This window comes from Protopterus annectens, chromosome 2.part0 (assembly GCF_019279795.1).
Source record: "Protopterus annectens isolate FY-2018-M chromosome 2.part0, PAN1.0, whole genome shotgun sequence".
NCBI lineage: Eukaryota > Metazoa > Chordata > Ceratodontiformes > Protopteridae > Protopterus > Protopterus annectens.
Window position 1 is genome coordinate 1,434,647,329 of NC_056728.1, and position 12,665 is coordinate 1,434,659,993.

Genomic DNA, 12,665 nt, shown 5'->3' on the forward strand with positions numbered 1-12,665 from the left:
AAGAATTGTGCACATATGTCAACGTGAAATCATTAGACTCCCCACCAGTGCAAACAGACATATTGTTGCTGCATAATGTATCACACATTTCAACATAAAGAAATGTTGCTTAGAGCTTTGCAGATTATACTGTACCTAGGGAAGTAACAGTCACTCTGCCGGGGGCATGAATTGGGCAAGAGAGTGAGAATGAAGATGGAGTGAATCGGCTAAAGTCTGCATCACAGCATGCAGTGCACAACAATAAACTTAATTAGATTATTTTTTTATTTACACTTTGTTGACCAAGTTAGTTCCACTAGGCCAATAGCCTCTTTTCAGGGGAGACCCAAGGTGAGTATTCGTAATGAATTGGTGAAATTTGGCCAGGGCACCAGGGAACTTCACTACTCTTTTCAGTTAGTGATGCAAGATCTTTTATATGCACTTAAGATACCTTGCAACTAGTTAAAGTTCATGACCAGAGTATACATGTCCAACCATTTATAATGACTTCTGTATTCTGCCTACAGATTCTTCAAGCTGAAATTTAAGAGCACAGCTGCAGTAAAGAATAATGCACTCCTATTTATAATCTAACCTCTTTGTAGTAAGGCATTCATTCAGGCTGCATATTTCAGGATCTGAGACTGCATTTATTTTGGGACATTTTAATCAACAACAATAAGTTCATTGAGATTAATATTTGCAAAGCCAGATGAAGCCCTGCAGGTAAACATTTCACAGGTTTGGTTTCAAGCAAGACGTGTATGATGGATTACATATCATTTTTTTAATCATCAGAAACATGAAAAGAAAAATCTGCAACTAGTCGCAGTTAGCCCCTTCAGGTGGACGTATCTGAAGTGATTTATATAATTCAAATAGTGAGATTCCACAAGATAGAATAGAATTATTTCCATTTTTCACCACTACCATGGCAAACAAAATCTAAAAAAAAGACCAAAACAGAAATGCTTCTTAGCACTGATACAGAGGCAAATATACAGCAGACTTTGATCCATGTCTCACTTTTTGAGCCATAAAAGACACAGTCCTGTTTGGCCTCTTATTTCTTCACAAAACCAGTAGCTTGACAAACACCAGTATTAGGAACCTACATTTATACTAACAAATAAACAAGACTTCCCTGTGGGATAGGTTCCTAACCCAATATATTCATGGCATATATAAAGTTATTACTGCTGGTCAAGAAGAGTCTGCTTTACCTGCCTTTAAGGCAAGCCTTGATGATTGGATGGGTAGACATAAATGTACACAAGCATTACATATGGCACTGCTTGATTAGGGGGGTGGGCATTATGTGGCAAGAACTTTTAGTGTGTCAAGGTGTTTATAGCTCAGCTCTTATAGCCTAGGGGTGATCAGTTGCCTAGTATTATTCCTCTATTTCTATGATGTTATTTTAAAGGAATTAAGGCTGAACACCAATAGACTGAATGCATCAGACTGAAGCACAAATCTTTAGTATTAAACTTGCCCAACAGACAGAAATCCAGATGTTTACAAATAAGTCAAAGGCTTTCAACTGATAGAAAATAAAACCTAAGTTACTGCATGTGGGGTTTGGCAAGCCCCTGAAAATTTCATACTGCTGCCGCATTACATAATTAGCACAGAACTTCAACTCACGTATATTGTTAATGCAGCCATGTCTCAAGTAAAGCACATTAAACTGCATTCCTGGAACTCCCTTCTATTTTTGACCAGCAGTATGAGCTCATCCATCTTGTTGTCAAGCGATCTGACATTGCCCATGATCACAGAAGGGAGATATAGCTTGTACCTTCTTGTCATTGCCTTGCTGTTGTCCATTACCTATCTTCTGCTGACCATGTCATTTCACTCCTTCACGGCATCCCCCCCTCCTCCTCCTACTTAGCTTCCAAGTATGTCCATAAGGATGTCCATCTTGGTGATGTTGTGCACAGTTGCCTTTGTCCTCAGCTGAAGTAAACACTTCATTCATACACAAGTGTCCTGTCTGAAATACTGGCAGCCCCGGCCTGTGCGTCCTTCCCTCTCCCAATACAACCCTTCATCATTGTTGCTGTTGCACCCAGCTACTTAGGGTACAGTTACTGCCTACAGGAGGTCTATTTACACAGTAACACTATTTAAATTCACTGTTGTGCTGCCTTATTACATTCCTACTGACAAACACCTAAGGAACTTTTTGCCATATTACCTTTCAAGCTTCTTACTACCTAACGCAGTCAAGTTTCCTGTTGCATTACCTCAGTATGTCCCTAGCCTTAAGCAGTATTCTACCATCACCCAGAATGATGCCTCAATACAAACAAAAAATGATTGACTTTAACAATTGGCTTAGTTTCTGGTGTCATTCCAGGGGGATCCAGTACCTGACAGCCTAGGAAGATATGATCAACAGACCACGATGCTTTGCTAGAAATGGCCTGAATTTGTCTCACTTGGGCTTCAGGCTTCTGGCAAAGGCCCTTGTCTCCCCTTAGTGCCTTTTTTCGGAAAAGTCATGAGGTCAATACTATCAACATAAAAATTTCAACAAAAAGCAAATTAAAGGTCATGCTGCTAAATGCTAGGAATCTAAACATGAAACTGCACTCATTGCAAGCATTCCTAACCCTGGAAGATGCTGACATTTGTGCTGTCACAGAAACCTGGTTCAAAGCTGTGGAGAGCACCCTAGTCTTATCTGGTTACTCATCCTATCATACATTCAGATCCCAAACTGTGGGCAGCAAAGCCAAAGGAGGTGGGGTTTCAATATATATCAAAGACACACACACACCTCAAGGCTGGTCAAACAGTATGATGCACAGGAGACACTCCAGGTGCAGTTAACCATTGACAAGACCTCTATTCAAATCATAGCTAGCTACAGGCCCCCAAATTTGACTCAAGATGTCCACACCACCTATCTGGACCTCTTCAAATCTATCAAGAGTCAACCCTTTACCATGATCCTGGGTGACTTTAATTACCCAACCATAAATTGGAAAAAACTACTCATGCCAGAGCACAAATTCCCAGAGATTCCTCGATTTTGTCAATGCAGATGCCTTGAACAGCTAGTCAATACCCCCACAAGAGGTGATAATATTTTGGACTTGGTATTAACCAACATGTGTAACCACTGCAGCACCCCTACAGCATCATCCCCCCTAGTAAGATCCGACCATAAAGGGATCACTTTCAAAGTCACCATCACCCCTGACCCCCATCTAGCTAAGGTAAAAAAAAAACTTCTCCAAAGCTGATTACAACCTCCTGAGGGACGGTATAAAGAGCTTCACAGCCCCCTCCCCCTCTGTAGGAACTGGCAACAATATCCAAAACTACACCAAAGCACTATACGTGTATTTCTACAGATACATGGAATCAGATATACCCGACAGGACAAAATAATCCTCTGCAAGGAAGAGTAAACCTGTCTGGTGGACATCTGCAATAAATAGACTATATAACAAAAGGAAAGCATTGCTGTCCAGGACCAAGAAGTAGCAGGTGCCCAATTGGGAGCAATCTCTCCTTAGCAAGCAAAGAAGAGCACTAGTGAAATCCTCTAAATCCAACTTTGAGTTCAAATTGGCCATATCTACTAGAGACAATCATAACACCTTCTTCACATATGTCCACAGTCTCAAAGGAAGCACCCAGATCTGCTCAGAACTGGTGGTCAGTGACAACACATACACAAATGCTGCAGATATAGCCAATCTGCTGGCTGACAGATTCAACAAACACTTCTCCCCTCTGTCCCCCCATCAGTAAATCAGGACATCCCCAGTACCTGCCCCCCATCCCTCATCTCTAGGGAGCAGGTCATCACTACCCTCTCAAAGGCAAAAAAGACAGCCTCCATGGGACCCGATAACATCCCAGGCTACATCCTACAGGAACTCATGCATGAACATGCAGCACCATTGGGCACCCAATTCAACCAAAGCCTGAGCACCGGCTTTGTCCCAGCCAAGTGAAGGACAGCCACTGTCATCCCTTTACATAAAGGTGGAGCATCCACCGATCTGGGAAATCATAGACCCATCAGCCTAACTAGCCTGATCTGCAAGGCCATGGAATGGATTGTCAGGGACCTCATTAACAGGGACATTGGCAACTTCAAAACACTCGATCCCAGACAATATGTCCTTGTCAAGGGGATGTCATGTCTGTCAAATCTGGTTGACTTCTTTAAGACAGTCACCAAAGTCATGGACAAGATAAAGACAGTGCATACCGCCTACCTTGACCTGGCCAAAGCCTACAACACTATTCCACCACTCGGGCATAATAGATACATTCTGTCAACTAGGCATCAATCCATATGTTACCAGATGGGTAGCAAACTGGCTCACTGATAGAACTCACCCAATCAAAATAGGGGAAGCCACCTCAACCAGTAGATCCATAAAGAGTGGCGTACCCCAGGAATCAGTCTTGAGGCCTCTGTTATTCGGGATATACTTCTCTGAGGTGCAGGAAAAAAACAACGGGCTATGGCTGACCAAGTTTGCATATGACTGCAAGCTGGGTGCAGTCAGCAATTCCCCAAGTGATGTGGACACCCTCCAAGAGGGTCTTACCCAAATGACTGGTGACAGAAACATGGCCTCAAGCTGAATGCCAAAAAATGCATCATCTCCTTTGGAGAGAATGACATCCCCACATATCATCACATTAATAACAACATCTTAAGTACACAATCTGAAGGGAATTTCTGATTGAAGGCTTATAGTGCATGCATATCTGAACTGCTTCTTACTGAAGTTGGTGCGCCTTGTTTGCTGTGGCATAGACTGGATTTGGGCCTGCTGGATCTAGCTTTGTTTGTGTAACTTGAGCACTAATCCAGGCATTCTCTAAAGTATTCAATTGTATTTATTACTGCTTGGTAGTAACTTGATTAAAGTGTAGCTATCATTCTAAGTCTTTTGGATTAAGCACTTGGGCTTCAGACCAGTTGTTTTACATTAGGAAGGTTTGTGGCATGCACTGTGGTGGCAGGACAGGTAGCTTTCATCCTTCTAAGTTGGGAACTGCTGACTGAGAGCCCAGTGTCTGTTATTCTTAAAGTGTATTAGTTCTGGTTTAAGCACTTGGGCTTCAGGCCAGTTATTTTACATTAAGAAGGTTTGTGGTCTGCACTCTTGTGGGAGAAGAGGCTGGACTCTGCCCTTCTGAGCTGGGAATTTCTGGTTAAAGGTTTATAGTGCCTGAATATTTGAACTGCATCTTACTGAAATTGGTACACCGTGTTTGCTGTAGCATAGACTAGATCCAGGCCTGTTGAATCTAGCTTTGTTTATATGCTTGTTGTTTGTTTGCTTGTTATTTCCCTGGAACGCTAATTCCACCTAATACGCGGCTTCTCAGCGCTTCTGTGGATCACTAGTGATATCTGCATTGCTTACTGTACTTATTTCCTTGTTTCACTTGAAAGAAAGTTACTGTTTGTCGTTTTTGCATTTAAGTTACCTGTAACACATTGCACTTAAGTTACCTGACACTTGCTCACTAAAGCAATTATATAAGTCAGCACTAAAAATTAAAAGCACTACACCCTCACTCCCCAATGGCCCTGGTTTTCAATTATTAAGGAATTCCCAATATTATTCTAGCATGTCCAAAGGTCAGTTGTCAATCTCCTCTCCGGTCCAGCTGGTGAATCTGGGAATCTTGAGGCAATGTTACAACTGCCTCATGTACACAGACAACCCTCTCCTCCTCCCAACAAATTCCAACACATGTGAAAGATGCAACCATATAGCCAAACTGGAGGCTAAGCTCTCTCAACTCAGTACTGGCATAACCAGTCAGGAGGAGAAGGAAACCACACTCACTACAATTCCAGCCTCACATAGACCTACCACAACAGCAAACCAAACACATAATCACACAAAAACATACTCGGAGGCTCTAAATAAAGATCTGCCAAAGCAGCAGAGACCTCCAAAGCAGACACCCAAGCAGCCGCTACCCCAAAACAAAACACGTGCAACACATATCTCACAAAGCCAGTGTGCCAAACAGTCACAGCCCTTAAGACTAAACAACACACCTGATACACTTGTAATAGGTGACTCTATCATCAGGCACACTGACTACCCGCTCACTAGGCTGAACAAGGAGAGGGTCACGGTGAGCAGCCTGTCGGGCGCTAGGATCTGCCACATAACACAAGCACTCAGGTCACTCCAAGGCAAGTACAAATATGACTCAGTCATTGTCCATGCTGGTGTGAATGACCTGAGAAGTACCTCCCTGGACTACATGAAAAGAGACATAAAGGAGCTCTCTGAGCATGTAGCCCAGGCCGGTATGACCCTGACCTTGTGTAGCATCTTACCCTCACCAAGAATGATGCCACAATATGAAGACAAGATGATCAATTTCAACAATTGGCTTAAGTACTGGTGTCATTCAAAGGGGATCCAATGCTTGTCAGCTTGGGATGATATGCTCGACAAGCCACGATGCTTCGCTAGGGACGGCTTGCACCTGTCACCCCTGGGCTTTTGGATATTGGCAAAGGCTCTTGCTACCCCCATAGTGCCTTTTTTAGGCAAGGCTCAAAAGACAAACCCACCTCCATAGGTATCACAAGGGATAAGAAACTAAGAGTAATGCTACTCAATGCCAGAAGTCTAAACCTCAAGATGCACGCACTCGAAACTCTCCTTAGCATAGAGAACATTGATATCTGTGCAGTAACAGAAACCTGGTTCAGGGCTCCCGAGAGCACCACAGCACTACCAGGTTATACCTCATACCATGCTTTTCGGCCCCAAAACTTGGACCGAACCACAAAAGGAGGGGGGAGTATCGATATTCATCAAAGATACCCACACCTCCAGGTTGGTGGCAAAGCACGAAGCATCAGAAGCTATCCATGTGCAACTAACAGTGGGTAAAACTGCCTTCCAGTTTATAGCCTGCTACAGACCACCCTCCCAAACCCAGGAACCCCACTCAGCCTTCCTGAGAACACTGGAAAATATGAAGGTCTCTCCAAACACCATTATATTGGGCGACTTCAACTACCCAAACATAGACTGGGAGCATTACTCTAGCTCCAACACCCAAGCCCAAAGGTTCCTAGAATTTATAAACTCAAATGCTATGGAACAACTTGTTACCACTCCCACAAGAGGGGAAAACATACTGGACCTGATCATCACCAACATGGGGACTCTATGCTCCAGACCAGAAGTGTATCCCTCACTGGTAAGATCAGACCATAAACTAATCTCACTGGATATTCATATCCCGACCCCACCCCCTGCCCAGAAAACCACAGTGAAAAACTTCTCTAAAGCAAATTTCACACTCCTCAAAACTGAGGTGGAATCCTTCAAAGCCCGCGGGCCTGTGGAAAATACGGCCCAGACCGCAGAATCCTTTATAAACGCATTCTATGAACACCTTCAGGAATGCATGGATCATGCGATCCCAAATAAAACCAAGACCCAATCCTCCAAAGGCAGATGTCCTGTCTGGTGGACCCCAGCCATAAACAAACTATACAATAGAAGGAGGAAGCTACTAAATGATAGAGCAAAATCCCAAAAAGGGAAGGCATCACTGATCAGTATTAGCAAAAACTACGGGCACACATAAAATTGTCTAAGGCCAGCTTCGAGAGAAAAATTGCACAGGACACTAAGGATAATCACAAGGCTTTCTTTAGTTATGTTAGGAACCTGGGTGGTAATTCCCAGATATGCTCAGAATTAGTCCAAAATGACAAAAAATACACCGAACCCACAGACATTGCCAACATCCTAGCTGACAGGTTCAGTGCAAACTCCCCCCTCCCCACCAAAAGGGCAAATATCTATCCCAGTAGAGTGCTGCCCCCCTGACATCTCAGATGCTCAGGTAAGAGCCACCCTCTCCAAAGCAAAAAACACAGCATCAATGGGACCAGATGGTGTCCCGGGCTGCGTCCTACATGAACTCCAAGAAGAGCTAAACCCAAACATAAAACTACTGTTCAATCTCAGCCTTACTACAGGATATGTGCCCAAAGAGTGGCGTACAGCAACAGTGGTCCCTCTCCATAAAGGTGGTGCCTCAACGGATCCTGGAAACTATCGCCCCATAAGCCTGACTAGCTTGGTCTGCAAAGCTATGGAAAGGATCATCATGGACCTCATAAATAAAGATATTGGGGACCTACAAACACTGGATCCTACCCAGTTCGGCTTTGTTAAGGGCAGATCCTGCCTCTTAAACCTGGTTGATTTCTTTGAAACAGTCACCAAGGCCATTGACGAGGGGAAGGTGGTCCACACAGCCTACCTGGACCTCGCAAAAGCCTTCGATACAATACCCCACTCGGGCAATATAGATAAGCTCACCAGCTTAAATATAAACCCCTATGTCACTAGATGGATTGCAAACTGGCTCAAGGACAGAACCCACATGGTTAGAATTGCTGGAGCCATGTCAGACTCCAAACCAGTTACAAGTGGTGTCCCACAAGGCTCAGTCCTGGGACCTCTCTTGTTCGGTATATATTTCTCGGAGGTACAGGCCAACACGGAAGGACTGTGGCTGACCAAGTTCGCAGATGACTGCAAACTGGGCCATAATCGACTCTCCAGCCGACACAAGCATCCTGCAAAAGGGCCTCATAGAAACAGACAACTGATGCCAGAGCCATGGCCTCAAGCTAAATGCCAAAAGTGTATAGTCATCCCTTTGGCAAAACAAAGTGCCCACAAATTACCACATAGGTGGTAATCCATTAAGTACAGAAGAAGTAATTAGGGACCTGGGGACCCAAGTTGATAGCAATCTCTCATTTGACAACCACGTGGCCAAAGTGGTTAGAAAAACATTTTATATAGCCCACCTAATCATGAAGGGATTCACATCTAGATCAGGGGAGGTCATCGTGCCTCTTTACTCATCCCTCATCAGGCCCATAATTGAGTACAATGCCCCTTTTGGGATGTACCTTACCAGACACCTGCAGCAACTGGAAAGACCCCAAAAGTACCTCACCAAGAGGATCAAAGGGCTCAAACAAATGCCATATGCTGCCCGGTTAAAGAATCTCCAGCTCTACTCAGTGGCATACCGCCTGTTCAGAGGCGATCTGTGCCTGACATATAAAGCCATGTCCAACCCGGAATTAATGGACATGCTGCACCTCAGAAAATCCAAATCCCATCGAGCTACGCGCTCGAGGGACTTGAACCTCAGCACTGAAATAAATAGGACATGCTGAAGGGACAGATTCATAACCCAGAGGCTCCCTTCACTCTGGAATAAAATCCCAGTCCAGGTTAGGCAGAGTCCCTCATTGACTCTCTTCAAGAGGAATCTTGATGAGTGGATGGGAGATTGTAGGTTTACCCCGGGTATCACTTCTGTGTCACTGTTAGACAGAGGCACAGTATACTAACCTCAAAAAAGGGCATAGCAAAATAAATTTAAAATGGGTGGCGAAAGCCAAACACATTCTGGCTAGGCTTATAAATGCCCTAGGACAGATAGCCTAGTATGAACCTATGAACCTATGAACAATCAGTAGTGAGGGATTTGGGCAACAAGGTTGATAGCAACCTGACTTTTGATCACCACATTGCTTCTGTTGTATAGAAAGCTTTTTAAATGGCCCACCTCATAAATAAGGGTATCTCATCCAGGGACAAAGAGGTCATAACATCCCTGTATTTTTCCCTTGTAAGGCCAATTATTGAGTACAATGCCCCCTTCGGCATGTACCTCACAAAGTACATGAAGCAGCTGGAGAGACCACAGAGGTTCCTCACCAGGAGAATCCAGGACCTCAAACATATATCCTACACAGATAGGTTAAAAGCCCTGTCCCACTACTCGGTTTCATACAGACTCCTCACAGGTGACCTCTTTTTGGCATAGCAAGCAATCTCAGACCCCGCCTTGATGCATATCCGCAAGTCAAGCTCCACTCGAGTAACCTGTACACACAACCTCAACCTGGTCTGTGATATCAATAGGACTTGTTGGTGGGACAGATTTGTGTCCCAGAGAGTCCCCCATCTGTGGAATAGACTCCCTCTCCATGTCAAGCAGAGTACCTCATTATCCCTTTTAAAGCACAACCTGGATAACTGGATGGGAAACAGAAAATACACCCCTGGGATTCCACCTGTGTCCCTGCTGGACAGAGGCTTTGGGTGCTGATTTATCTAAACATGGGCTAAATTCCTGGCTAGGCTTATAAGGGCCTCAGGGCCAATAGCCCAGTAATCTCCTATGATCCAACTATCAAATGTTTTCTTTTGTTCTGTTTCCCTCCAATCCTACCCATCAACTCTAATCATTGGACTGCAGCTTTGATCCCTTCATGAGTCCAGCCCCTCCAGTGTTGTTAATAGTGGTCCAAGACCACCAGCAATCCACATGCTAATCTCCATATAAAGAGAGCCTTACTGTCTGAAAATATACAAGGACTGGGAAGTTGGGCTTGGTAAAGAGAATGGCCATGGTTGGGAGTCATTATCTGTATGAAGGATGGTCAGTTTTCCTGTTGAATCAATGTGATGAGTAGAAATACTGGACATACAACCTTGTTGATTCTATGCCCTATGCATTAGATATTTACCCTTCAGTTTTTATACTTTTGTTACTTGCAAAGCCCTTGGTATTCACCAGAGGTCATGCAACAGTAATTGCAACAGGATGCAATTCTTTCTTCCATTCCAGTCCCAGGAAAGCCTTCTGTTGCTTCAGGCGTGTTCCAGTAGCATAGATATACACCTTGCATATTCAGTGCCTATGGCTAGACTTGTGTTTTCTGTGTTACTCCTAGCAATGACAAAGACTGGTACATTATACTTATGTAAGACATGCAGAAGAATATAACAATATAATTGATAGTTCTGATAATATGTGGCTGCCTGAGAATATCTGATATGTAAGATATGAAGTTCAATGAGGGATCATCTTTTTATAATATCACACACCTTTCAACAAAAAGAGAATAAACATTTTGCAATATCTCTCTTTTAATTTACTCAACTAACCAAGGTTATCCGGCTGGGAAAAATAGAACAGTATACACCATGAAAACTTAGAAGGGTTTCAGAGAATTGTTACTGGTTTAGAAGATCATTCTGGATTTTAGATGCATTTTCTTTAGTTGTTTGAGCTCTTCAGTGATGAAAATGTAACAGTTCTGTAATTCTAGTTGAAGCATTTAGAGAAATCTCAGAGCAAGTAAAGTAATGTGGAAGGAACCTTACCAGATTTATTCAGGTCAGTATAAGAAACAGGTACACATACAGTTGCTCTGTTCTGCAGACAAAATAAAAGTGCATACATTTGAAACTGTATGGAAAACTGAAATTAGAACTATAGCCTTGCTTGTGATACCAATTATTGTTAGGCAGAGGAATACGTTAGCTGTAAGGCTTGCCCCTGATACACTTTACCTGTTAAGGAATTGGAATAAACAGCAAAATGTAATGTAACTGTAGCTAAAGTAGCTCATTACATCCAAGTGACACCTCCAGGTGCATCTGCAGTTAACTCCTACTGACACCTTTGGGCATCAAATATTGCTTGTTCACATTTGCATCAATAATTCCAAAACCATGCTATGTACAAGGTTTTAAAAGATTTCATCTTAAAGCTTACACAATAGCAAACTCAACTGTGTTAATATCTGACCTTTGTCTACTGTAGATAAATAGATATTAACTGTTGAAACAGCACAAACACTACTAAAATCCAGATGCCTTTGTCAGATAGAGCTAATGCCCCAAAAATCAACAATGAGCAAAGAATGAAAGGCAAGGCTTCCAGCTTTACAAGTGTTATAACACCTGAAGAAGCTATTAGTGAAAGCGCTTGTATATCATCATCTGTGTGGATTAAAAACATTTTAATTTTTAAGCTGGAAGCCTTGCCTTTCGTTCTTTGTTCATATTAACTGTTGTTATGATATTAATTTATATAGATATAATTTTCACATTTTTTTAAATATCTCAATAACCAAGTAAGACAGACAGAACTGCTTAGCCTCATATTAAAGTTCATTTAGATGAATAGAATGCTGCTGACATTGTGTGTGTAACTTGAGTGTTTGTTGAGATATTTTAAGTGGTTTACAAAATACTACAAATATAACAGTTACTGTTTATTGTGACTTATAAAATTCACCTAGAATCTAAAGGACACTACCACTATAAAAATAGTTTGTGCTGAAGAGTTTGGCATTTATACTGCTTGCATAATCCCTATCATTCTAGAGATATGAACATTTGTTTGAAATGTGAAAACATAACTTGATTCTGTCAAAAGGCTTAGGCTCCGCCCATTGGAAGTTACAGTGCAAACATCCTGAGCTCCACTGCAGTGAATGAGTTAAGTAAGAGAAAGACTTTGAGTGGATTTACAGCTTTTGGATTCTAAATGTATTCTAGGAATTTTACAGCAGGCCATTCAGTGTTATTTCACTCAGACACAATCTGCATATCCATATTAAGGTCACACCTTGCTTTTAGGTTAAAACTTTCTTTGAATGAGATTATATATTGCAGTAGCTGTGCTAACTTTTTTTTTGTGTTACTGACTTTTCAATTTCTTGGCACTGGGTAATTAAAGGAATTAATGCCAGAGATTAATCCTGTTATACCAAGCAAAACCATACAAAATATTCTACAGTCCTAAAGCAAAAAAGTAAA

The 12,665-nt window shown here is 42.5% G+C and overlaps 1 protein-coding gene across 1 annotated transcript in view; it reads left to right on the forward strand.

Moving 5' to 3' along the window:
- Positions 1-12,665, forward strand: part of PRSS12 (serine protease 12) — a 1,465,718-nt gene that overhangs the window by 1,328,872 nt on the left and 124,181 nt on the right. The window lies entirely within an intron of this gene.